The sequence below is a fragment of the Pseudorca crassidens genome, chromosome 7 (genome assembly GCF_039906515.1).
Source record: "Pseudorca crassidens isolate mPseCra1 chromosome 7, mPseCra1.hap1, whole genome shotgun sequence".
NCBI lineage: Eukaryota > Metazoa > Chordata > Mammalia > Artiodactyla > Delphinidae > Pseudorca > Pseudorca crassidens.
In genome coordinates, this window is record NC_090302.1 from 35,347,703 (window position 1) to 35,375,191 (window position 27,489).

Sequence of the window (27,489 nt, forward strand, 5' to 3'; positions counted from 1 at the left end):
CAGAATTCGGTTTTCTACCAGGTTATTTACTACTTGTCCACCTGCTTTCCAGCTTCTTACTTTGTTGCTATTGTTTCCTCTCCTCCTTTTCCATCCTTTCAGGTTTATACCTAGACAGTCTTTAAACAAACATCTTAAAAATCTTTGATGTTGTTTAATGGAACTTCCGGAGGGAGTGGAAGTAGTAGCGGGTGCTCAATCCACCATCTTTGCCCAGACAGCATGTATTTTAACCCTGTGATGCTGTGTTTCGTGTTGGTAATTTATATCCATCCTTGACTTAAAGGGGTGCAGTATATAGTACTGTGATCATAAACACCTTATTTTGAGTCCTGGCTGCGACGCTTATGAGATGGATGACTTGTAGCAACTGAATGTCTGTATCTCATTTTCTTCATCTGTAAAATTAGCATAATAGAAACATTTATCTACTTCAGTGTGTTGTAAGGATGAAATGAGAGAATGCAAGTAGAGCACAGTGCTGACGTTTGGTAAACACTAGTTGTTATCAATGGTTCGTCTTTGGTATAAGGTGTTTATAAGTGATTTGCGCTGGCATTCACTCCACTAATAGATTTCATTCATATTTCCACATGCTATGAGATAGCATGCTTATCCTCTAATTATATACAAACTTCAAAATTACTGAACACTAAAAAAAAAAAAAAATTACTGAACACTTAAAATTCATTACCTAAAAACAGCCTTAATCCATCAGTGTTAATGCCATTTTACAGATGGGGAGTTTGAGACTGGAAGTTTCAGTGGCTAATACATAGCAGCTGGCCAAAGTTTAGGGCCTTTTAATGTTTATTTATTTATTTTGTACCCTGTCCTTTAGTGTTTTTCTTTGTGGGGGGTGGTGATTGTTACCCTGGTTCCAGCACATGTTCAAGTTACAATAAGAGAAAATGTGATGGTGCAGTTTTTTACAGCTGACTTTTAAAAATTCAGGCCATAAACTCCACCAGGGGTGTCTAATGCTTGTAATTAACAGTTCTGAAATAGTAATTAGAAAACAGAAGTAGGAATTTTGCTCCTGAATTAGGCTAGTGTTCTTCTGCTACCAGTGAATTTCATTTTCAGACTGCTTTATCATTGCTCTTTGTAGTTCTTCTGTGAAGTGAGTTAGCATTTCAATTACAGTGTGTTCCATAGTTTGTAGGTGGGTAAACTTGGGCCTAGATTTGGAGTGAAGAACAAGTGAGGAATCAACTTCTCTTTCTCTTCCCCCTACTTTGCTTGGGCTGAGTGTCTCTCTTTACCTATAAGATCCAAGCACCAGAGAGTGCTGTAGATAGTATCAAAAGGAAATTGGCCAGACATTTTACTCTGTTTTGCTATGACTTGATCACTGGATAAATTCTGCTTGTAGCTTAGGTCATCAAAGAAGCCACTAAAGCAGGAATTGGCGAGCTTTCTGTTCACAGTCAGATTGTAAATACTTTAGGCTTTGTGGGCTCTGTGGTCCCTGTCAACTCTTCAGTTGCAGTGCGAAAACAGCCTTAGACAATATGTAAGCCAATGAGCATGGCTGTGTTCAAATAAAACTATGCAGAATTGTGGCAGGCTGGATTTGGCTTTTAGGACACCTGCTCTGAAGTGAAGGGCAGAATTTGGCAAAGTGTGAAATGGCCTCCAACATTACAGAACTGTTTTATTATTTTAAAGGTGAGACGTTTGTTCTGTTGCAAATTATATAGGGAAAATGATTTCACATAGGGTCTGGCTTTTTAAAGTCCCAGAGATTAATAATTCATTGATCGGTTACTGAGTTTCTGTTATATGCCATGCTCTTGTGCCAGAAGCTGGGAATGGACAGTCATGGGACAGCCGTTTTGGTCTATAATTCATTGTAAGATTCCATACAAGTGGACGTCTGGAGGACCTCACCTTGCTGGAGGTTTAGACTTGAAGGATTAACTGTGGTTGTCTATGGGAAAAGGTTAGAGAAGGGAGCGCCAGGCAGGAATCATATTGATTAAGGTGTTCAAATCATATTGATCAAGGGGAGTTCAAAATTGCTTACTTAAACCTAGATGCAATGTAGGGACTAGGTTTGAAGGGGAGATCAAGGAGGATGAATGAGCAGACCAGTATTGATTCAGATAAATGTAGTGTAGGGGAAAGAAGGAATTCAGGGAAGGGAAGGCTCTGGAGGTGTAGAGATTATTTCTGGATGGACCCAGTGTAATCACAAGGGTCTTACGAGAGGGAGAAAGAAGGTGCAGAGTCAGAGAAGATATTACAACAGAAGCAGAGGTGGGAATGATGTGGCCACAAGCCAAGGAATGTGGGCAGCCTCTGTGTTCCAGAAGCTGGGAAGGGTGAGGCACAGATTCTCCCCTAGAGCCTCTGGAAGGACCACAGGTCTGCTGACACCTTAACTTTAACCCCTTAAGACCTGTTTCAAACTTCTGACCACCACAACTGTAAGATAATTTGTGTTGTTTTAAGCCACTAAGTTTGAACAGTTTATTAGAGCAGCAGTAGCAAACTAGTACATTTATAGCACTTCTTCCTCCATCTCCTGTTATCATGGCCTCATCCTCTTCATATCTAGGGTAAATCCCTTACCTGTTCTACCATCTTTTGCAAACTTTATTATTCACTGACTATGTGATCATTCTTGAAATACTTTCTGGTCCTGGATTATCTTCTCTTTATAAACTTCCAGCCCATTAAAGACCATGGCTTTAATTACCACCTATTTAGAAGAAACTCCCAATGTTTATTTCCAGTTGAAATGTTGGCCATGTTTGGATATCCATATGCTCACTCAGCATCTCCATCTCACCAATATTTTCAGCTTAGCAGATCCAAAACTGAACCCATTATTTTTCACTTGAAACTTGTTGCCTAATTCAGTAAATGGTACCATCAACACAGCTGCTTAAACCAGAAATCAGGGAGTCTTCCTTGAATCCTTAATTACATCTCCAAAGTCCCTCTTGCCATCTAAGCTACGTATTAAGAGGTTTGGAGATTAGGACACAGACATTTTGGGTGGGGGCATTGTGCCTACCACGTGTAATAAAGTGTTAGATGTGGTGGGGAAAAGTTGAAAGAGTTTCCTTCTGCCCAGATCTGCTTTCTCTGGAAAGACATTTGCTGACCTCAGTCCTCCTTAGTCTTAGTCACTCAATCCCACAGCCATAGCCTAGATTTAATTTCCTTCCTCCAATACAAATAACTTAGCCCCACCAGACTCTATCATGGATCTATTCACCCTACCACCTAGTTTCTGTGCTTCATTGCCCTCATGCCTCAACTTATACTCCATTAGCCATCATTGTAATCATTCTTGCATACACCGTCAGCTCTCTTCCCTCCCTCTAGCTTCATTGTACTTTTCTGGCAAAACCCCACCTTGGTTAAATCCAGCTCTTTGCCTACTCTGTGCAGTGGAAAGTGTTTGGAAAGAAACATCCTGACAGGTTCTACCTGGAAAATAATGACTGCTGAACCTCAGTTGGGTCCTGCAGGACCACTATGTTTCCTTAGTTCATTCTTCTCCAGTAGATAAACATTTAATACCTTCTCAAACCTCCAGGATCTCCCCTCATCTTAAAGCTCAGCTGATGATGTTGCTTCTTCTTTCCCTGAGAAAATAGAGGCATCCAGAGGAAAGCTTCCATAAACTTACCCCTTGATAACCCACCCACCAGCATTTGTTCCCTCCCTCCTGTTAGGAAAGTCTGCTCCTGTTTAAGGCCAGACCCATCCCACATGCACACAATCAGTCCCACCCGCATCAACTACCCAAGGATCATGATCCAGCAGTTCTCCCTTACTTTTCTTTCTTTATTGGATCATTCCCAATAGTATTCAAAAGGGCTGTGATTTCTTCTATTTTAAAAAGAATTTTTTTTTAAAAGCCCTGTTGCCAGTCTGTTCCCTGGAGCAGATGCTGAGATTTTGTGCAGGAGGTTTTGGGGGGAATATTTTTGGGAAAAACACTTTAGAGTGCACGTGAAACAAGTTTGGGCAGGAGAAGTTGAACTGTGGTGCAGCTGCAAATACGGACACCTAGGACTGTCCCAGTTTTAGCACTGAAACCTCTCAGTCCTGGGCAAGCCAGAATGTTTGGTCGCCCTAGTTGCAAAAGCACCTTTAGTCAGTCCCACAGGTAACTGATGCTGGGATGGCCCTTCAGAGAAGTCCTGAACAAGGCAGGAGGGCAGGGCCTTTGGACCCTTGCATCAACTAGCCGTTGCGTAGGGGCTGGTGGGCAGGTGTATTTCAGTGGAGGCAGCTTCCTTCAGCTGACCTGAGGGGGATGCAGCTGTGAGGTGTCAGCAGCTAACACTCCTAGCTGCTGGGGGAATGAGTTTCTTCATCCCAAAGTTGAGATCTGGGTGGTTCAGCACAGCATCTACCATAGTCCTCTTGAATCCTCAGCCCTCTCCATCTGCCATCCCATTTCTGTGCTCTCAGTTAAATGCCTCAATAAGGTGGCTTTTATTTTCATTCCTTCCTCTCATGGTCTCCTGAACCCACTCCAGTTAGGTTTGCATCCCCACGAATCTTCTGAAACTGCTCTTGTCAAGGTTAACACTGACCTGTCTTACCCTGTCAGCAGCATTTAACACACTACCTCTTACTATTTTAACCACCTTGTGGGCCTTCTTAATTTTCCTCTTATCCACCCTTTCTATTCCACTTATCCACCCTTCCTCAGATTCTTCTGCTGGTTCTTCATCTCTAACCTCTGAAACTTGCAGTGCCCCAGGCTTTACTCCTCAGACCTCTTTATTTACAGTATAGATTCTGCACTGACTCTTGGTGATCTCACCTGATCTCTTGGCTTTAAATGCCATTTATGGGCTGAGAACTCTCAAATTTATATCTCCAGCCTACACGTCTCCCCTTAATTCCAAACTTGTCCAATAACAAACTCCCAGTCGTCCCCTTTCATGAAACCCACTCCTCTCAGTAACAGGAGATGATAATTCTGTCTTTCCAGTTGCTTAAACTAAAACCCCAAGTGTCAGCCTTGACTCCTCTCTTTCACGTCCCACACCAATCCTTCAGAAAACCCTACTGGCCCCTGAGTCAGAATCAGAATCTGACCTCTTCTCACTAACTTCATTGCCACCACCCTGGTCCAATCCACCATCATCACTTTTCTGAATTATTGCAACAGCCTCCTAACTAGACTCCCTGCTTCCACCCTTGCCCCTCTGCAGTCTGTCCTCAACACAGCAATCAATGGTTCTCTGAAAATTTAAGCCAGAAAATGTCACTACAGCTGAAAAACCTTCAGTGGCTTCCTGTCTTATTCAGAATAAAAGCCAAAGTGCTTCTGGTTGCCCATAAGTTCTGTACAGTCTGGTCCTCATTACTTCTCTGATCTTATCTTTTATGATTCTCCTCTCCCTCACTGCACTCTGGCCATACTGGCCTTCTTGCTTCCTCAAACAAACAGACATGCTGCTGCCTCAGGGTCTTTGCACTGGCTGTTTCCTTTGCCTAGGATGCTCTGTTCCTTTAGATCTCCAAGTGCCTCAGTCCCTCTCCTTGGGTCTCCGCTTAAACGGCATTTTTCCATTGAGGCCTTTACCAACTCCTTTAAAGGTTATAAGATGTTTCAATTTGTGAAAACCCAGCAAGTTGTAGACTTAGGATATTTGCATTTTTCTGTAGTTACATTATATTTCAACATATTTTTTTTTTATTACAAGCTCTTCGGCACTCTATACCCCCCTTCTTTATTTTTCTTCCTGGCACTTACTTTTTTCCTAATTTATTTTGTTAATTGTCTCCTTTCGCTAAATATATGCTTGATGAGGACAGGGGTTTTGTCTTACTATGTTTCACTGTAGTATCCCAGTACCTAGAAGAGTGCCTGGCACCTAGTAGGCACTCAGTATTCATTGAATAATAGAATGGAAGTAGAGTGGAGTTGTTTTTTTTAACTAGTTGTGGGAAGTGTGAGAGTGAGCTAACTAGAAAAATGTCAGATGGTATTAGAACCCCAGTTAAGATAGGTGATCATGAATTTGCAGTGCTTGGAATGTGGGCTTTTTCTCTAGCACTGCTCTGCTGCCTAAGCTCAGAGAAGGTAGAGGGTTGGATTCTTCCGGGGGTGGGGCTTGCCACGTGGATAAGGTGATCTGACAGGGTCACGGAGTGACTGAAATAATGCACAAGGCATCTAAGCTTGGATAAGGAGGAAAAAGCAGGAGGGAGCTGATGGCCAGGAAGAAAACAGAAGGGTCAGTTCCTGCTGAGGGCAGCTGTAGGAATGGGAAGTAGCCCTGAAGACCTGTTATGCCCAAAATACCTTTCCTTCACTTTCATTGGAGAGAAAAGTTCCTATCCTGAAAAACAGAATCCATTCATTTTGTTTTCCGAAGCGAGACGTAATCTCCAACTTGTGGCCTTTCAGGCTGTTAGTACAAGATCAGAGTTTGTCTGTTTCACAGCTAAGCATATATGGAGTAATCTGACAAGGACCACATCTAACCTACTACCACAATTTACCCTCCCCCAAGTTATATGTTTATTTAGGAGGAAAGAAAGTAGCTAAGTGCAGATATGTTCATGATACCAAGAGACTGAAGACTAATTTTTATGGGACAATGCGAAACATAATGAAGACTACTGCTGGGTGTGATACGTACGGCAATGGGAGGTTATATGATGCTTTTCTTCCCCAAATTCAAATTGCATTGTCTCTGATTATTTGAGCTGATAGAAGGGAAGCAATATAGAGATTACTTAAAATAATAAAGATATTGCAAAAAAAGGTTTTAGAAATGTGGTAGATAAGAATTAAAGCCAGGAGATGATCAAATAAATTGCTCATCTTAACATCATTAGTAAAATTCAGCATTTATATGTTTTCAGTGTACTTTTGAGTAAAATTTAATAAGCTTACTATTGAATCTTTACATCAATTGTAGAATTTCATACTCAATTTTTGTAATATCCATTGTTTTCATTGGTCACAAGCATATGAAACAAATGACAAGGATTCTTTACTGAACATAAAAGTGTAAGTAAAATCTCAAACCTATTAAATCAAAAAAAAATCATTCTTAGTAAAATACTGTTGTTAGCTTAGTGAAACAATGATGCTGTTAAAGAAGTTGAAGAGAAAGGCACTTAGTTTAACACCTACTTTTCCCTCTTTAACCTAACCCTGTTAGCAAGCTTTCTACTACTGTTTAGAAATTCATCACCATAGGGCTTCCCTGGTGGCACAGTGGTTAAGAATCTGCCTGCCAGCGCAGGGATCACAGGTTTGAGCCCTGGTCCGGGAAGATCCCACATTGCTGTGGAGCAACTAAGCCGGTGCACCACAACTACTGAGCCTGCGCTCTAGAGCCCGCGAGCCACAACTACTGAGCCCGTGTGCCACAATTACTGAAGCCCGCGTGCCTAGAGCCCATGCTCCCAACAAGAGAAGCCGCTGCAATGAGAAGCCTGCGCACAGTAATGAAGAGTAGCCCCCACTCACCGCAACTAGAGAAAAGCCTGCCTGCAGCAACAAGACCCAATGCAGCCAAAAATAAATAAAATAAAAGAAATTAATTTTTTAAAAAGTTCATCACCATAAAAAGAATTTGTATTTTTTACATTGTTGTTCCCTAAGTTGCAAGGTGCTTATTCCTGATCTGACAGAAAGTACTTAATTTTTTTCAGCCTGTTAAGTGTATTGAACTTAGATCACTCTTAATTATCTCACCTTCCTTGAGTTTACACAGAATAGCAGAGGAAGAACTGGGGGGAGCCTAGAAACTGCTAGATACTATAGACTCAGACTATCACTTATTTCCTTCTTCCCAATTCCATGCGTAAATAAGATGGTAAAATAGCATATTTTTAATACTTGTTTCTTGGTAGGAAAGGGGCTTAAGATAAATATGTCTCCATGTTTATGGGTAACTGATGTTCTTTTCACACAAAATTTTAAGAGTAAATGGGTGCTAGGTGTCATGTACTTGGGAATTAAAGAATGCATACTAGGGGCATTTGGGAGCATTTTCATGCACAGATACCTGCCAAAGGAGAAGTTCAAGTATAATAGGGAAAAGAACACTGGCAGTGTCAGGCATCATGTGCAGAGGGCTTTTCGAAAACAAGCTGCAAACCACACAAGAAACTTTTAAACAAAGACCTACTGAATCAGAATTGCTATGGATGGAGCACAGGACTCTATTTTGTAAAGCATCCAGGTGACTTAATTGGCCCAGGCTCTGCTTTGGGTAACCAGACCTTAAATTAAGGTCTTTTCAAATCTGAAATTCTGGACTGGTTTAGGAATAAGATCAAGCAAAATTAAAGATGAAAGGAATTTTTTAGCTTGCATCAGTAAAATTACAACACTAAGGTCTCCAGGTCTAACAGACTCCTCAGGAGTAGCCCCCCTTGGCAGAGTAGAGTTTGGCAGAGTACTGAAGGTGTCTGGAAACCATGCTGCTAGAGAGATGATTGAAAGAATTAGAGGTGGTTAGCCTTGAAAAGACCTATAGTAGGAGTTTGAGAGCTGTTTTTTAAAAACTAAAAGGGTTGTTATGTCAAAGAAAGTAATGGTCCCAGAAGGCACAATAGGATAAAGGTTTGGAAGCCAAGAGGGAAGATTCCTTCTTGAACTCACTAACAACTACTGTGACCAAGATGAGCTGGGTCACAGAAGGGGCACTTCTTCACTGGAAATGTGTAAGAAGCTGAACATGGATACCGTACAGCAGGGAAGGGATTGCCACTGTGAGGGAAAAGTTTTTGTCATTGTCTTTTCCTCTTGAATACAAGTATTATCCCACATTCTTCTGCCCCACATAATATCTTTACAAAGAAGGGGCTGAATTGAAGGCGGAAAGATTGGCTTTCGGATACTACCTGTTGTCCAGGCCTCCGAAAAAATATTCCCAGTCTACCTGGTGGAGGTGTTCACAATCACAGATATTTATTTATTTAGTGACTACAGAGGACCAGGCACTGTGGTACGTGAGGGATACAGAAGAGAAGAATGCGGTCATTGTACCAATCCTTAAGAGGCTTACAAAATAGCAGGGGAGTTGCACATTACCTAAGTTCATCAATAATTATGTCATTATATAAACTGCTAGGAGAGTGAAGTAAAGGTAGCTGTGAGAACATGGAATAAAGGAGCCTGGCCTGTTGGGTTGGGGAAGAAGCAGGGAGGGCTCCCTGAGGAAGTGACGAAGTAAGATTTGGATGAATAGGAACTGTCCACATGAAAGTGGGGGGAGTGGGCTTTGAAAAAGTGTTAAAGCATATATGTTTAAGGAAGAAGAAGGCAAGTGTGACTTAAGTGTGTTGTACACAGAAGAACAAGAAGAACTTCTGTTCTTTCAGGAACTCCTGTTATTTATTGTGTTTTCATACTTCAGTCTTAAGAAAGAGATCCTATGCTGACATCTGCTGGCTAGTATATATACTAAAACTCCAAAATATACTACACAACAAAGGCTTAGTAACCTTATTTTTTAAAGGCTACAATAATAAATTAGAAATAAAGTACCAGGTCTTTTCCCTACTCTATTATAGATGTCACCCAGGAGACCATGAACAGTTGCTACTTCTGTGCGCTCAGTTTTACAGCTATGCTTATGTGGTGTCATTTGCCTGCTTTTGTGCAAGTTCATGAAAACACAGAAATCACATGTATAAAAGTTGAACAGACTTGTTACTGAGAGGTAAAAACATTACACAACCACTTACACACTTTGTCTTTTAAACACGGTATCTTATAAAATATTTTCAGAGTTATAAAAGGTTCTTAAATTGTTTTCTTCAGAAACACACAGCTGGCTTTAGTCCAATAAGCATTCTGCTAAGGCTAAAGATCTGCTTTAAGCATGTCTGATTATTTTCAGCTTTTTCTCAGTCACATTAGTAGTAGTATTTTCATTTTCCATTTTATGCCTATAACGGACAAAAATACAAAAAAAATTTCAATATTACATAAACTGTACAGTGATACTGCTACATCTGAAACTGAATGTTCCACTGGCAGCTGCCTCACCATACAATTGCTTAAAATATTCATTAATCAGCTGACATTAAAAGATAAATTTGGTGAACAAAGGGTGATTTAGAGACATCGATATGTAATGTAGAAAGTGTGGGTTGTTGGAGAATACAGATTTATGTTAGGAAGGAACACTAGAATTAGTTCAAAGTCCTCAGCTCTGCTGTTATGTGACTATATGAGTCAGATTTTTAACTTGTAAACACCAAAATCCAGTTTTAGTAGATTTAAGGAGAAAAGTAATTCATTAAAAGGATTATAGGTAGTTTAGCATCACCAGGAGGCCTGGAGACTAGGCAACTGGAATATCACCCTTTGTCACCTGGTCACTCCATACAACTGGTGCAGTGAGGACACCATCTCTGCAGAAGATTAGATGCCACTGCTTATTACCAAGGCCGCAGCTCCCTGGACTATGATAGCAGCCAGTATTGCTCAAAGAACTTCATCTTGCTGCATTTGCCATGGTCACCAAAGAGAATTACTCCAAGATACAACTTTGCTGTGCCTCTGGCTCCCAATTCAAAGTCCGAGGAATATTTAATTTGTAGCGTCAGGGTCACGTGGAGAAGTAGAGAAAAAAAAAAAATCAATTTCAGCTTCTGTAGTGAAAGGCATGCTCTGATTCCCAACAAGCGCTCATAAGATGGGGAATTCCCAAATGTAGGAAGGGAGTTCAGGTACTGGACAGCCAAAAAGGAATGACAGATGTCTACTATGTTGACCCTGGGCAAATCACTCTGAGCCTCCCTTTTCCATAAAACAAGGTAAGTAAAGTTCACATGACTGAGGAGATGCTGTATATGTACTTACTCTTTTTATAAGAAATACCAACTATGTATCAGAATGCAAAAGATGAGCAGGTCCTCTCCAGTCTAATGGAGGAGAGAAATCAGTAGACCTCAAGTGGTAGGATAGAGGCAAGCACAGGTGAGATGACGGCAGAAAGAAGAGGGGACTCAACTGTGCTTTACAAATGACGTTCTTATAGTTAAGTACTTATATTTAAAAACAAATTTTCTATGTGACAAGTGATGTTTGCACCACTAATGAGACAGACAGCATGCTCTTATAGAAAGCGGCTGTTGTACTCCCTTGAAAGGCTTAGCTGTTTTATACAAATGCCAAAACAATAATGTTGGCTGACACAAATCCGGAAAGTCGGGCTTTTGATTGCTTTTTGACAGACATCTAGACTACCAGTTTCATACAATGGGACACTCTTCAAAGGATTAAACATGTTATAGCTTTGCCAGTCATACATAATGAGATAAATCATCATGCTCATTGTAGCGTGAACCTCCCCTGTTCTCATCTGATCTGACCTAAGTCAGAGTGGTCTACTATTTGTATCTAGCTACTGTGTGTACAGCTTTGTCTTTGCTTAAAATAAATTGTTGGCCTTAGGGTGTGTGTTTGTGTTTTTTTCCATTTATAAAAGAGAAGCTGCATAGTAACTTGGGCCTCACCTGAGTTTAGTAATAATACTATATTCATCATATGGTAATAATAGATGTAATATATTTTTATAGAATACGTTCTGTAGAACTAAGGACTGAGATAGGTCAATGGGATCATATAGATCAGCTATTACAAACCTCAATCGGGTGCAATGATTTCTTTTTCACAGCAGTCTTAAGTTAAATTTCTGAGGCTTACATTCTCTTCTAAAATCCAGAGGTCTGTATCCAAATGCGTTTTGATCTCATTTGGATGGCACACAGGCATTTAAAATTTAACAAGTCAAACACTGAGTTCTTCATCTTCCACCCTCCTCCCCAATATATTCCCCTTACAATAGTTCACTAAATAGCCCTTTCATGGGCCCAGTCAGGAGGTTAAGCTAGAACACTGGGGAATCCCCCTAATTTCCCACATCAAGCCAGGTTGACTACCTCAAAAAAGTATCTCAAATCTATTTCTCCATCTTCACTACCATCACTACCATTACTCCAGTCCAAGTCTTAACCAATCTACTTGCTTCCACTCTTTCTTCTGTCTATTCTCCACATAGTAGCTGGCATACTTTTTTTTTCCAATTTTTATTTTCAAAATATCATACTTTAAAAAGAAAAAAAAAAGGTGTCAAATCACTTACACCCTCCATCCTTTCAATGCCTTCCTTTTATATAAAATTTTAAAATCCTTATTGTGACCTAAATGTTGCATGATCTGGTCCCTACCTGCCTTTAATTTCACTTACACTGTTCTCTGGCAACACAATAAGCTTCAGACAAACTGGACATCTTCCATTTACCCAAAGAGCAATCTTCTCTCCTCTGCCCCACCCCACCCAAGAGCTTTCACACAGGTTTTCCCTGCCTCTCTTCCAGCTGGCTAACTCCTTACCTTTCTCTGAAAAGTCTTCCCTGACCACCCTCCCTTGCCCCCTAGTTTTAAATCTGGGTTCCTTCAATGCACTTACCACAAATTAAATATATATTTATTTAAGTGCTATCTGATTAATGTCTACCTTCTCCAATCAAAAATTGAGGACAGAAACCATATCATTTTTGTTCACCTCTGTGCCCATAACAGCAGCAACAACACTTAGATAACATTTACTATGTGGCAGGTATTGTGCTATACATAAAATTATTTAATATATACTCCCAGAATATTGTTTGGACCATAGCCAGCGGTCAGTTTGTTGAATGTGTAAACCCAGCCCCTATGTGCACACCTACAAAGCTGCTCACTACCTCCTGGAACATCCCATTACACTGATAGATAACTGGTGATTGGAAGAATCTTCTTTATATCGACCCCAGCTGCCTCCCTGCAATTTCCACCCAGTGATTCTATTTCTGCCCCTGTGGGGCCACGCAGTACAAGCCTTAATTGCCCCTTCGCAAACTCGACTTCGCAGCATCTGAAGACTCATCCAACGCCGCTGCGCAGACTCCGCAGAGTTCGTTTCCGCGGCGGTGGTCCGGAAGCTCAGCCCTGCCGCGCGACCGCCGCTCCCGTCATCCCCCGCCCTGCGCGTCACGTGACAGCCCGCCTCTCAACGGCCCAGCAAATACCTGCCCAGCAAATACCGCCCCCGGGCGGGGCTCAAGGCGTGACCGGCAGCCCGTGACCGGCGGTCCGTGGCCGCGCGCCGCCGTCTTCGCTGCGGCCCCGACGCCCGCGGCTGGCGCTTCTGTGGGCGAGTGTCCCGGAGAGCTCCCGGCAAGGTAAGGGGGGACAGCGCGCGGAGGCTGCGGGCAAAGTGGTTCTGCCCGCGTCCCCGGGATGCCCCGGCCCCGGAGCGGGGAGCGGCCCGGGGGAGGGGGCGCGGGCGGCCGGGGGCTGCCTCCCGGGGACCTAGGGCGCTTTGCGAGGCGCCCAGCCGAGGAGGTCCGGTTCGGTCCTGCCGGAGGCTGAGCACCTGGCCCCAGCGGGACCAGGAATGGTGCTCTCAGGCCGCCCTGGGCCCCGCGCTCCCGCTCTCTGCTGGCACCTGGAGGCTCAGCTGCGCCGGAGAACAGCTGTGCCTTGGTTTCTCCTCCTGTGAAACGACCGGGCCGGGAAGGTGGGTCTCTGCGGTTGCCTTCAGCCTTGAGGTTTTGCGAGTGTGTTAGTGAAAGTGGAAGAGGAAGAAGCAGACTAGAGATGGGAAGAACCCTCACCTAGGAACGCAGGAGCGAGTGTCTGAGGCCGGGCACCTTTTAAGTGTCTTCTGTATTTTGTGCAAGTCGCAGACCTCTTCTGAGACTCGGTTTCTCTATTTTTAAAGTAAAGGTGATAACCCCTGACCTCCCTTGCTCACAGGACTACAGTGAAGAACAGATGGAAAAGCCATTTGAAGAGCCAGAACTCAGGAGTCAGTTACACCTGGGTTCAGATCCTAGTTTTGCCACTTACTGTGCGTTCTCGAGCCAGATAGAAGCCTCATCTGTTAAAAGAAGATAATAACCTTAACAGCTCATGAGATTGTTGTGAGGATTGAGTGTAATAGGACTTAGCACAGTGTCCGGCAGAGAAATGCTCAGTAATTAGTGCTGTTAGTACAAGTATTAATAAGCTAGAGGGACATTCACGTGAGGGATGTTTAGAATAATCACACATCCGTTTCTGTGTATTTAGTCCTAAAAAGAGTGCTGTTTTGATTTCCTAAGAAAGGGACCAAGTGGAACCCTTTCCTCTTTTTTCTGTCTGGGTCCCCTTTGCCTTCTCATTTACAATTGGCATGTGAACCCGTTGTTTCTACCAAATGAGTCAGGCAGGATGGGAACATTACTGGAGCAGACGGGTATCAGATTCCCTCTGAGGGGAAAGAAAAGTGCCAGGCATGTGCTGCCACCAAAAAAAGCACAATACAGTGATTGACTGTCAGAGCTGGAAGATGCCTGAGAAACCATCTAATCCAGCTGTCTCCTTAGGCAAATGGAGAAACTGGACCCAGAATTGAGGACAGGACTTTGATTTTCTCAGGACCCAACAGAATGTTGGCACTGGGTGGTGGAAAGAACACACACTGTTTACCAGACGCTTTGCTTTCCGTGAGTTCTAGCCTGTTTCTTCATTTATTCAACAGGTATTTATGGAGCACTTCGTGCTTGTATACCTGCTAGGAGCTGGAGAGGAAATACGCACACACGTTCCTCTGCTGGTTTTTGGTACAATTTAAAATAATAAGTTCCAGCTCCCAGTGAGCCTTCTTCATAGCAGCTGGCCCCAAGGGACAGAGAAGCACACAGAGAGGCCTGAATTGTTTCATGATCAGTCACAGCAGTCCCAGAGCCCTTGTTGAAGCCTGGTGAGATTTTAGAGACTGGAGAAAATGCTGCTTTGTCAGGGCTTTTAGTAAAGGATTTCCTCTGGCCTGCAGCGCTTGGATTTCTTTTTCTGATTTCAGGCCTCTTACTGTTTTTAGATTCCTGAAAAGAGCCACCCTCACCACAGTGCCTTCATTTTGGTTTCCATGGTTATCAGATGAATTGTATTTTTATGATAGCACAAGTAGCTGTTAAGTAATACATGGTCAAGAAGTCCCCGTTCCCTATGGGTTTGTTTTCTGGTGGTGGTTCTCTTTTTTTTCTTCAGTTACAGTGCAGTCATACTATTCTTTCCTCCCTCCCCACCTGTTTCCTTTAACAATAGTGCATCAGTGGCAGGGCCAAGAGGAGTGGGAATAAGTAGAAACAGAGATAAAAACACATATAGACCCTGGTTTAGGTATCTCAGAACCTTTGGAGGGATAATCCAAAGGCATTACCACATGCAAGGGGCAAATCAGTGGGGCTCTGATAAAGATGTAGATTGCAAGCCAGCAAGAGCTTTCAGAGGTGGAAAGGATCCTGTCTTGGGCAACCAAGAAGACATCACATATTGAGAAGCTTTTCAGGGAAGATTTAAAAGAAACAAGTTCCTTTTACGTATGTCAGTCACATAGTAATAAATAGACAGTACAAGAAGCATTTTGTTCTTTCAGTTTGCCTTAATGAATGAACCTTCTCTTAAGTCACCTATCATGGGCTTTGTCTGAGATGTTTCCTTATTTCTCTCTTTACTCTTTCTGTTAGCTTAGTGATGTATTAGTTTCCTACTCATACACATGATATTGTGTACGTGAAGGTAGATAAGCAGAGACATTTGGTTAAGATTTTGTCTGTTTCATTTTGGATGTTTAACCTGTGTGTCTCATTTCACCAGTTGGGTTCTAAGCAGTCACATGTTTCTTTATTTTTCCAAATAACCTCCCAAGTCCCCTTAATACCCTTTTTAGTGAGAATTCTGATGTCTTCCACTTCCAAGCCCCACGGGGGCTCAAACACTCCAAAGAAGTCAGTCTTTCACTCTCCAGAGGGGAGAGAACTGCAGAGTCTGAGCCGTCCACCCACATTGTTATTTCTGACACAGCTGTATCATATCACAGTTGAAGAGCTGCCCTGCACGGTCTAAGGATGTGTGGTCACTGCTGCTCAGTGCCTTTATTGGACCACGTTCCTGCCAGCTTGATACCATGCTTGGCTTCCAAGTTTAGAGCTTTTTCAGTTTGTGCTGACGTGATTAGCCATTCTCCCAAAGCACCGCACTCTGGCCCATGTGTGGAGCTTGTCACCAGGCTGGGTTCCTCCAGTCTTCCCTGTTTGGGCGGCCCATAGGGCCCTTTCTTACTAGCAGCCTTGGTCAGGATCACTCCAGATCACCCAATAGATTTCCCAATTTTCAAACCTTTTATCAGGGTTTGGAGGCTGAATCCCTTCTCTGCCTAACCCTAACCCAAAGCTTTTTGGCACATTGCTTCTACTCCTCTCCAGGATTCTGCCTACTGAGGATACTCAGGAATGCTAACCTTTAACCAAGATATCTACTCCAGGACTTTGGACGCCTACTCATCTCACTTTTCGTAGGTAAGAGGAATCCTCTGGTGACTCTTGGGAAAGCGTATATCTGTTCCTGAGAGACTCTGTCCACCTATAGTCCTAAGAGAAGTAGGCATTATTGAAAATTTACTTGACATGTATCCTGTTAGGGATTTGGGGGTGCCAGGTTTTAATTTAAAAATGAAGGATTTTCAGTTCCCTCAACTTGCCTAAGAACCAGAAAATAATCAGTATGTCTATTTCATTGTCTTTGTTTTAAACTTTTAAAAATATGAGATACAACAAGAATGCAAGTGAGTAAAGCCCATAAATGTATAGTTTAACAATTCTAAGGAAAATACACATGTAACTACCACCTATGTCAAGAAATAGAACATTGCCAGTACTCAGTACCCTTTCTAAATCATAAGCGCCTCCCCAGAAGAAACCACTATTTTGACTTTTATGATAATCATTTCTTTGCTTTTCTTTGTAGTTTTGTCACCTATGTTTGCCTTCCCAAACAATACAGTTCATTTTTACTAGTTTTTTAACTTCATACATATAGAATCATACTGTGTGCGTTTTGTGTTTGCTTCTTTTGCTCAACTTATTTGTGAGCTGAATCCATGTGTTGACCACACTTATTTTTATCGCTAAGTGTTTTATGTTGTGAATGTCACAATGTAGTTATTCATCCTATAGGTGACAGATACTTGGTATTCAGAAACTATAAGCAACACAAGAACAGTGCAGCCAAGAACAACATCCTTAGACATTTTCTATTGTGTATGTGAATGAGTTTATATATGTTGAAGTGGAATTGCTTTGCTAGATAATGCCAAATAGTTTTCTAAGTGATTGTACCAATTTACTTTCCTACCAGCAATATATGAGAGTTCTAGTTGTTTCTTATCCTTGCAAATGACTCGGTATTGTTGGTTTAAATTTTTTAAACTATTCTCATGGGTGTGTAATGATATCTCTGTGGTTTTAATTTTCTTTCCTTGGTTACTACTGATGAGCACTTTTTTGTTGGTTAATCAGATGGCCTGTTTTGTAAACTGCGTATTAAGTCTTTTCCCTGTTTTTCAGTTTTCTTATTGATTTATCGGAGTTCTTTATAAATTTTGGTTAGTGGTTCCTTGTCAGTTATATGTTTTAAAAGTATCTGTTACTCTGTGACTTTTTTTTTTTTTTTCCGGTATGCGGGCCTCTCACTGTTGCGGCCTCTCCCGTTGTGGAGCACAGGCTCCGGACGCGCAGGCTCAGCGGCCATGGCTCATGGGCCCAGCCGCTCTGCGGCATGTGAGATCTCCCCAGACTGGGGCACGAACCCATGTCCCCTGCATTGTCAGGCGGACTCTGAACCACTGCGCCACCAGGGAAGCCCGCCGTGCGTCTCTTTTCATCCTCTTAAATGTTGATATCTTAGACCCTATTCTGTAGAAGCAGGACCTGAAGTGGGGATTCATGCTCAAATGGTATACTGAGAGAAGTGCTCAGGAAGAGAATAAGGGAAGCAGGATGGGAAGAGGAGAGGAAGAGAACTAGTTGAGGTGGCAGTTTTCTGGAGAAGGGACCTCTGTGTGTTGTTATCAGCTGACACTTCTATCTGGGGAATGGATGTGCTAGCCAGTAAAGAGGATCTGGGTGGGACACCAATGGTTTTCTCTATAGTCCATCTGATACATTCCCTTCTATGTTAAATTCACTCCATCCAGATACAACTTCTCCAGGATTCTGGTTGGTCACAATTTCTGGGGAAACTTACAAGAGGAAGGTTAGTGGGACAAACTACAATCCCTGCTGCTGCGGTTAGTCCAGAGATCAAACTAATGCCCATCTTCTTCCACCTCCACCATCCATATTAGTTTCCCCTCCTTTGTCCCTTGAATATTGGAGAGAACTCAGTGATGAAGCCACCTGGGTCTGGAAGTTTATTTTCTTATGTTATTTTTAACCGTAGATTCAACCTTTTTAATGGTGCTAGGGCAATTTTTTCAATTTCTTCTTAAGTTAGTTTAGTAAGTAATATTTTTCTAGGAATTTGTCTCTTTTAAGGTTTAAAATTTATATAAAGTTTATAATATTTCCTTATTATTCTTTTAATGTCTGCAACATCTGTAGCAATATCCCCTTTTCATTCTGATTTCATTTTTATGCTTTCTCTCTTTTTTTCTTCTTGAGCTTCAGTAGAGGTTCCTTTCAAAGAACCAACTTCTGTCTTCATAGGTTTTTTTCTGTAGTAAGTTTGTTTTCTGTCTTCGTAGGTTTTTTTCTGTAGTAAGTTTGTTTTCTATTTCTTTAAGTTCTGCTCTTTTAAAAAAAAATTCACTCTCCTTGTATACATTTTGGTTTTTCTTCTAACTTTTTGAAATGGATGCTTAGTTCCATTAATTTTTATACTTTTTATTTTTATTCTTTCCATTTAAGGTTAAACATTTTTCTCCAAATACCGTTTAGCAAGAGCTCACACGTTTTGATATGTAGTATTTTAATCATTTATTTCTAAATATTTTCTAGTTCCCATTGTGATTTCCCCTTTGACTCATAGGTATCTTAGAAATGTGTTTCTTAATTTCCAAACATGAGTATTTTCTAGTTATCTTTTATTAATTGATTGTAGTCAGTGAGCTTGTTCTGTATAATCTTAATCTTTTAAATTTGTTGATATTTCTGTTAGGGTTCTGTTTATGGTGAGTTTTTATAAGTGTTACATGTGTGCTTGAAAATAATATGAATTCTAAAGTTATTGGATTTTATGTAATGGTTCTATGTAATGCCACTAGATCAGGTTTATTAATTATATTCAAATCTTCATCCTTACTGATTTTTTGCCTATTCTAGCTATTATAGAGAGAAATGTGTTAAAGTACACAACTGTGATTATGAATTTGTCTATTTCCCCTTTTTAATTTTTTGCTTTATATCTTTGAGCCCAATTATCAAGTGCATACAAGTACAAAGTTGTTGTACTTCCTAGTGTGCTAACCTTTTATCATTATGAAGTTGCCCTTTTTATTTCTAGTAAAAGAATTTTTTTAGCCTTAAACTCTATTTTATCTGATATCAGTATAGCTACGCCATCTTTTTTGGTTAATCTATGCAGGGTATATCTTTTTCCATCCTTTTAGTTTCATCCTTTCTGTATATATGTGTTTTGGATATGTCTCTTATAAATAGCATATAATTGGGTTTTGGTTTTTTATAGCCTTTGTCTCTTAACTGGAACATTTAGTCCATATTCATTTAATATAACCACAGATGTATTTAGGTTTAAGTTTGTCTTCATATTTTATGCTTTCAGTGTGTTTGTCCTGCGAGAACTCCATTTCATTTTAGCTCTTTTTTCCCTTTTTTTTGAGGTGGGTGGGGCACTATTTTTAATCATTTGCTTTTTTCCTTCTAGTTTGGACATTATGCACTAGCTCTTCTTTAATGGTTACCCTTGAAATTTTAACTTAACCAAAGCTGATAAATTATGGAAGTGATAAATAGCACTACTCTTCTTTTGGACAGTACCAGGACATTAGACCATCTGAACTGTCTTTTCCCCTTGACGCTTAGTGGTAGACTTGTTGTAATACAATGTGTCAGCTTTGATTAGAGTCATTTAAGCACCCACAAATGGAACAAATGAGATGAGGGAGGAAAAAAGTGAGAGAGCAGAGAATTTCCTTGAGAAAACTATGTGTATATTTGTCAGGACTCTTGGTTGCAAGTGACCAGCTTAGGCACTCTTAACTTTAAAAAGAAAATCTATTGGCTTATAAAACTGCATAGCTGGAAATAGGGGCTCAAAAAATATTTTTAGGGTTCTCTCTCTGTCTCAGTCACTCAACCTTGCTTGTCTTAATTTGGCTTCGTTCCTCAGATGGTCTCTTCTGAGTTGTCCCTATCTCTGGCAAGGGGGAGGGGATATTCTGATCACCTACTTTGGGTCAAGTATCCATCCTTGGTGGATGGAGGACTGAGGCACTCTGAATGACAGCCCCACCAGGACTAAATGAAGTGGGAGTGGGGTTCTTCTAAGAAACCAAAAGAGGGAAGGTGTGCCAGGCAGACAAAAGTTACAGCTACCAACCATCCCTACACTGAGTAATGGCTGAAGGAGAGATACAAAGAAAGAAGAGGTTTAGAGAGGTTGCAGTTGGAATTAACTCAGTTAATCTGTACAAGAAGAAAAAGGGGAGGACATTACCTGTTCATGAGCCCACTGACAGGGAAGGAGGAGGCCGGTCAAACAACCACCTCCTTCACCCACCAGCCACTGGGCACTTCACCATTGTTGGCTGAGGACATCTTGGTGGTCCACAGCAGCAGAGGTGTGGGGCTCTCTAGTATGTGGAGATGTTTTCAACATGTCAGCTGTGGTGCTTGCTATTCCCCCAGCCTTTTCTAAGAGAAATTTCTACATCCACAACTCCTGTTCATGGAGGGGCAGCCCGAGACATCCATGTTTCTACCATAAAATCTTGCTCTATCCCTGCCCCCTGGTCAGAACTTACGGAACCAGGGATGGACGTCAGACCCAAGAACAGCCAATTCATAGTCTCACCAGGGACCTCTGATGTGACCTAGTGAAAAGAAAGATGCATGTTCTCTTAGAAATTTGAACTGGGGACTACAGTTGGACATAGCTGTAGAAATCGAAGCTGAAATGGTATATAGAAAGAAGCCATGAGGTAGAGTCAAGCCTTTGAGGAGTCTTGGCTAGTGATCTTAGGAGGAAGCAGAAGCAATGAGGTAGAGAAAATTTTGTGTAGCCTCCAGGCAAAAAGAGAATGGAGCAGACCCTTGGAGAGTGACTGAATCATGCGATGAGTGAAGACCCAGACTCCAGCTGCTGAGGGCCTTGGGGCTGCCATTGATCCAGACCTTTCTAGACTCTGGGAAGCCCAGACCTACTATGGTTCTATTCTTTTTTTTTTTAAATTTATTTTATTTATTTATTTATTTTTGGCTTCGTTGGGTCTTCGATGCTGCGCTCGGGCTCTCTCCAGTTGCGTCGAGCGGGGGCTACCCTTCATGGCGGTGCGCAGGCTTCTCACTGCGGTGGCCTCCCCCGTTGCGGAGCACGGGCTCCAGGCACGCGGGCCCCAGCAGTTGTGGCATGCGGGCTCCAGAGTGCAGGCCTAGCAGCCGTGGCGCACGGGCCCAGCTGCTCCGCGGCATGTGGGATCCTCCCGGACCAGGGCCCGAACCCCTGTCCCCCGCATCGGCAGGCGGACTCCCAACCACTGCGCCACCAGGGAAGCCCTATTCTTGTATTTCCATAAAATCCTGTACCCTTAATACCACATATACTCTTATGATAAGCTCTCCCTTACTTGTACTTGTAGTCAGAAGACTCAGTAGAACAGACATTCAGAACTTAGGGGCAGTGCCTACATGGGTGGATTGCTATTGCTGCCAGTGCTCTTCCAGTACTACAGTTCTGAAAAGAAAACTCACACTCTTTGCCATCAGATGGTCGGCAGCTACAAACGTTGTTAGCTCAGTTACAATAAAGAATCCTGTACACCCAGCGCTTGGCCTGGTGGGACTATCTGGGGTAGTTGGTTCGGGTTGGTTGGGGCCGGCTTAAGGTCTGTATTCGTTCCTCATTGCTGCTGCACAGCTCCCTGCTGGGCGCAGGTCTGCTGCTGGGCACAGGTGCCTTGATTTTCCCAGAATCTGGCTTGAGGTCCTAAATCTTTGGGCCAGGCTTCCTAACAGAGTACTGCTGTGTCACATCCAACTCAGACACTGTGTGATACTCTACTGCGTAACAGTTGCAGGAGTAAACTCATCCTTATTTCATGATCTGTGAGTTTATGTGTAATGGTGAGGATAGAAGGTCCTTGACTATCATGTCACAAGTTAGGAACCCCAGAACCTCAGAAAGGAAACTAGGAAGCAGGAAACTAGGAGGCAGGCTGTTGTAGTGGAAAGAGCAAGGGCTTTGGACTCAGTCCAGGCTGGGAACAGAAGCTGTGCTGCTTACTAACTAAATAAAAAACGGTTTATCCATTTATTCCTGGAATTGGGCATAAGAAGACTACCACCTCTCTGGTTGTTAGAAGTGCTTATTGAGATGACATACAAAAAACACCTGGTATTTAATAAGCTCTCAACACATCTTTCCCTGCCCCCTCAAGGTCACCCAGTGAATCAGAATCAGGACTAAAACCCAGGTTTTGGGTTTCCTGACCCAGGGCACTCTCCTAGGTGAGAATGAATGGGCAGTGCATTGAAGGAGGGAGAAAGGGTCCTTACAGCTCCCAGCCACAATCAGAAAGCACTATACGTGCATCAGAACACAGCATTCTGGTCTGTGTCATCAGATTTCAGAGCGGAAAATAAGAAAGTGTTTATCTCTCAGGCTGAAGAGAACTGAGATTTGAAGAAATGATAGAAAGCCTGGATGAGATTTTTGTCATCTTCAAAATTATAAGTTTTGTTTCATTTTCCAATAGTGTGTGTAGGTGTAGGTATATGTATGGGGCTCTTTCATGGTTCACCGTATTTTAATCTCTGTACTTTCAAACTAAAATCCACAAAACTTTAGGAAATGTACTTTGATTTGAAGAAAAATCTAAAATCCTTAACCCATTACAGTTCCTCAATGAATGCAGTTTGTATAATAGTTATTTGCACTGGTGTTTAGTATGTCTCATAATGTGGGAGGAAAATATATTTTTTTCCCTTGAAAATATTAAATAGAGTTCTGAACTGTCCTGGTTTTCCCCCCGCCCCTTTTTTATTAAAAGCAAAATTCCCACCACTTTGATACTGATGTGGCCTCCCCTAGGTAGGAAGTAACTGCATTCTTTTTTATTATACAAAGGTGGGACATGAATGCAGAGTTAAGTCCCTGCCTTCAAGATTACGAAGTGAGAGAGAGGCAGAGCCCCAACTAGAAGCCGTTTGTGTCCCTTTTGTCTGACTCATCTCAGTATGGGGTAGGGCCATCTGCGCTGGGTCTCGAGGCAGCTCGTCACTGCCCCCCAGGTTAACAAAAACTGTGTGAACTGATCCAGCTGATCTCTCTCCCTGACCCCTTCAGGCTCTCAGAGCTTCGGCCAGACGGAGCTTCTCCTTACTGTGTCCTCAGCCCAGCTGGAAGTTTCCTGCTTGGAGGCTTGGCTGACACTGTTTCCTCTGCCCACAGTCCCCCTTCCTGCATTCTCTGGATGCACCAATTTTACCCATATCTCAGAGTCCAGCTCAGATGCCAGCTCTCCCATGAAGCTTGGCTTAATGGTTAAAAACCCAGACTTTGGGGTCAGGTCTGGCTTCAAAAGGGGGCTCTGCTACAGTCTAACAGAGTGATTTGGGGTAAGCCGTTTGTCACCTAAGTTCTCTCACTTAGTTTTTTTATCTGTAAAATGAAGACACATACTTTAAATCAGTGCTTCTTAAACATATGGTACATATGGATTCTCTGGTGAAATTGTTAGTGTCAATTCTGATCCAGTAGGTATGGAATGATGCCCAGGAGTTGGCGTTTCTAACCAGTTCTTAGGTCCTGGAAACAACATTCTGAGTTGTAAGGCTTTGAAGAGATGTTGAGAGAATAAAAGCATGAAAAGTGCTTAATGCTGTTCCCTTCAGACAGTCGTGCTAAGTAAACAGTAGCTCCTGATGTTTTTGTTGCCTTCTATTATAACTGGCTGATTCCACTAGCTAAGGGTCACATTTTTATTCATACACATTTTTATTTACAAACGGGCTTTCCCTCTTTTATGGCACTGAGCACTTTTCCCCTGTATTGTGGGGTTTTCTGCGGGGGTGGGGGTGGTGCGTTGGGAGTGATATCTTTGTCTCCTACCAGACTTGACGGTGGGGTCTTTATCTGATTCCTGACTCCTCCCAGTGCCTACCACGCAGTCCTATACATAGCAAGTGTTGACTACATACTTGGGTTTTATTTACTTTTTTTTTATTCCACAAGGATCTATCTCGCACTATGGATTCTATAGCTGAGGCTATTCAGTAGTCTCAGCTGTTCTAATATACCAGATAATGATGATGGTGATCATTCATTCATTGTTTATCGAGCACCTACTGTGGGTCAGGCATAGTTCTAGGCATAATACAAAGCAGTGATACAGAGTTTCTGCCCTCAAGGAGCTTATATTTTACTCAGGGGAGACAGACAATAAATAAAAGTATTATATAAAATGTAAGCTCCTTGAGGGCAGAGAATGTCTAGTTTGTCACGGTGAATTTCTTCACAGCAGGTGTTCACCTGGCCACCCTACGTCTGCATGTGCTGTCTCACTTCTCACAGGGGTGGTCCCTGTGCTGTAAACTCGGTCCTTCCTCACGTCCCCTTCACCCACGCCACACATCCACTCACACAAAAGCGTTAGTGAGCTGCAGAGATGTCACTAGAGGTTTTATTCCTGACCCTAACTTGCCGACCCATCATAATGCTCAGTGACCTAAATGGGCACAGCAGCCACCCTCTCAGAAGCAGTGGCAGCCTAGACAGCAGGACAAAGCACAGCAATGCTTTGGTTCCGGTGCCTCACGTTGACCAGAGTTCTGTACAGTTTTCTCAGGGTTCAATCCCAATCTCTCCTTTATCAAGTCCTTTTCTATTTCATGCCCTTTAGATGTTAGGGCGGCAAGGCCTTGGTCATCTTCACTCTCTCTAGTGATCTTACGCCATGGCTTTAAATGTCATTCAGGTCTCTGTTCAAATGTCACTTCCTCAAAGACCTTCCTTGACAACCCTATCTAAAATAGCACATGTGGGGGGCTTCCCTGGTGGTCCAGTGGCTAAGACTCTGTGCTCCCAACGCAGGGGGCCTGGGTTCCATCCCTGGTCGGGTTGCTAGATCCCATATGCATGCCATAACTAAGAAGTCTGCATGCTGCAACTAAGAGTCCAGATGCCACAAAGAAGATCCTATGTGCTGCAACTAAGACTCGGTGCAGCCAAAATAAATAAATAAAATAAATATTAAAAAAATAAAATAGCATATGTGTGCATGCCCACATACACGCCTTAGCCTGCTTTATTTCTCCTCTTAGCACTTATGTTATTATTTTTTAAATGTATTGCCTGTCCCTGAGGGTCTTGTCTTATTTACTGCTTGTCAGAACTTGGAACAGTGCCTAGCACAGTAGTAGACAAATCGACGAATATTTGTTGAATAAATGATTTTTTTCCTTTGGAAATTCTCAAAATTCTCATGAGGGGTAGCAAGATAGCCATCATTAGCCTCTTTACAGATGAGGAAATAGGCTAACTTTAACCTCACTTGAGGTTAAAGGATTTGCCTCAAGTCACGGGGCTGGGAAACAGTAGAGCCTGCTTGTCGAGAGCCAAGTTTCATGGGACTCACCTCCCAAGAGAGTGGCCTCTGCCTTCCCCACTGAGGCTGGGGACACCAAGTGGCCCAGAGGCATGCGGATCCCTCCACTGTGCGGTTAGGTAGAGGCCACACAGAAGCCCTGAGTTCTCACACTCTTGGGAACACATTAAAAAAGGAACAGCTTGAGGTCTACCTCAGGACCTGCTCCCTCCCATCCAAACAAGTTCCCACTGTTGTTTCTTTACAGGCACAGGCCATAGGGGATATTTGTTACTTTTAATTCCATAGCTCAGAGGCCCCAGTGGCAAAAAGAAGGGCAAAACTTGAATACATTTTTTAAAATTGAAGTATAGTTGATTTACAATATTGTGTTAGTTTCAGGTATACAGAGTGATTTAGTTATATATATTTATTTTTTAGATTTTCCATTATGTTATTGCAAGATACTGAATATAGTTCTCTGTGTTATACAGTAAATTCCTGTTGCTTATCTACTTTATATATAGTGTAATAGTTTGTGCCTGTTAACCCCATATGCCTAATTTACTCCCCCCTGCCCTTTGGTGACCATGAATTTGTTTTCTGTGTGAGCCTATTTCTATTTTGTGTGTAGATTCATTTGTACTATTTTTTTTAGATTCCACATATAAATGGTATCATATATTTGTCTTTGTCTGACTTACTTCACTAAGTATTGTAGAATATTCTCTAGGTCCATCCGTGTTGCTACAATTGGCTGAGTAATATTCCATTGTGTATATATACCGCATCTTCTTAAACCATTCGTCTGTTGATGGGCACTTGGGTAGCTTCCTTATCTTGGCAATTGTAAATAGTGCTGCTTTGAACATTGGGGTGCATGTATCTTTTCGAATTAGAGTTTTCTCTGGATATATACCAAGGAGTGGGATTGCTGGATCATATGGTAGCTCTATTTTTAGTTTTTTAAGGAACCTCCATACTGTTCTCCATAGTGATTGTACCAATTTATATTCCCACCGACAGTGTAGGAGGGTTCTCTTTTCTCCACACCCTCTCCAGCACTTTTTATTTGTAGACTTTTTGATGATAGCCATTCTGACTGTGTGAGGTGATACATCATTGTGGTGGTTTTGATTGCATTTCTCTGATAATTAGCGATGTGTGGCATCTTTTCATGTGCCCGTTGGCACATGTCTTCTTTGGAGAAATGTCTATTTAGGTCTTTTGCCTTTTTTTTTTTTTTTTTGTGGTACGTGGGCCTCTCACTGTTATGGCCTCTCCCGTTGCGGAGCACAGGCTCCAGACACGCAGGCTCAGCAGCCATGGCTCACGGGCCTAGCCGCTCCACAGCATGTGGGATCTTCCCGGACAGGGGCATGAACCCATGTCCCCTGCATCGGCAGGTGGACTCCCAACCACTGCGCCACAAGGGAAGCCCTTGCCCATTTTTTGATTGGGTTATTTTTTTGATATTTAGTTGTACGAGCTGTTTATGTATTTTGGATATTAACCCCTTGTTGGTCGCATTGTTTGCAGATATTTTCTCTGATTCTGTAGATTGTCATTTCATTTTGTTGATGGTTTTTTTTCGCTGTGCAAAAGCTAAATTTTGCTTTTGTTTCTTTTCCCTTGCGAGACCTAAGAAAACATTGCTATGATTTATGTCAGACAGTGTTTTGCCTATGTTCTCTTCTGGGAGTTTTGTGGTGTCATGTCTTACCTATAGACCTTTAAACCATTTTGAGTTTATTTTTGTATATGGTGTGAGAGAGTGTTCTAATTTCATTGAGTTTACATATAGCTATCCAGCTTTCCCAACACCACTTGTTGAAGAGACTGTCTTTTCTCCATTGTATATTCTTGCCTTCTTCGTTGTAAATTAATTGACTATAGGTGTGTG

General features: G+C 42.2%; 1 protein-coding gene across 10 annotated transcripts in view; it reads left to right on the forward strand.

The window, feature by feature from the left end:
- The first annotated feature begins 12,925 nt into the window (after window positions 1–12,925).
- The window catches only part of FBXO10 (F-box protein 10), an 84,210-nt gene continuing 69,646 nt past the window's right edge, over window positions 12,926–27,489 (forward strand). For 3 of the 10 annotated variants that reach the window (XR_010944955.1, XR_010944954.1, XM_067743909.1), the window contains exons 1-2: window positions 12,935–13,182; window positions 16,252–16,344. The gene's annotated coding sequence lies outside the window, so the exon portion shown is untranslated. Of the gene's footprint in view, window positions 13,183–14,458; window positions 14,491–16,251; window positions 16,345–27,489 lie in introns of those variants that run through there. The other 7 variants (XM_067743913.1, XM_067743912.1, XM_067743914.1 and 4 more) reach the window with 7 other exon arrangements.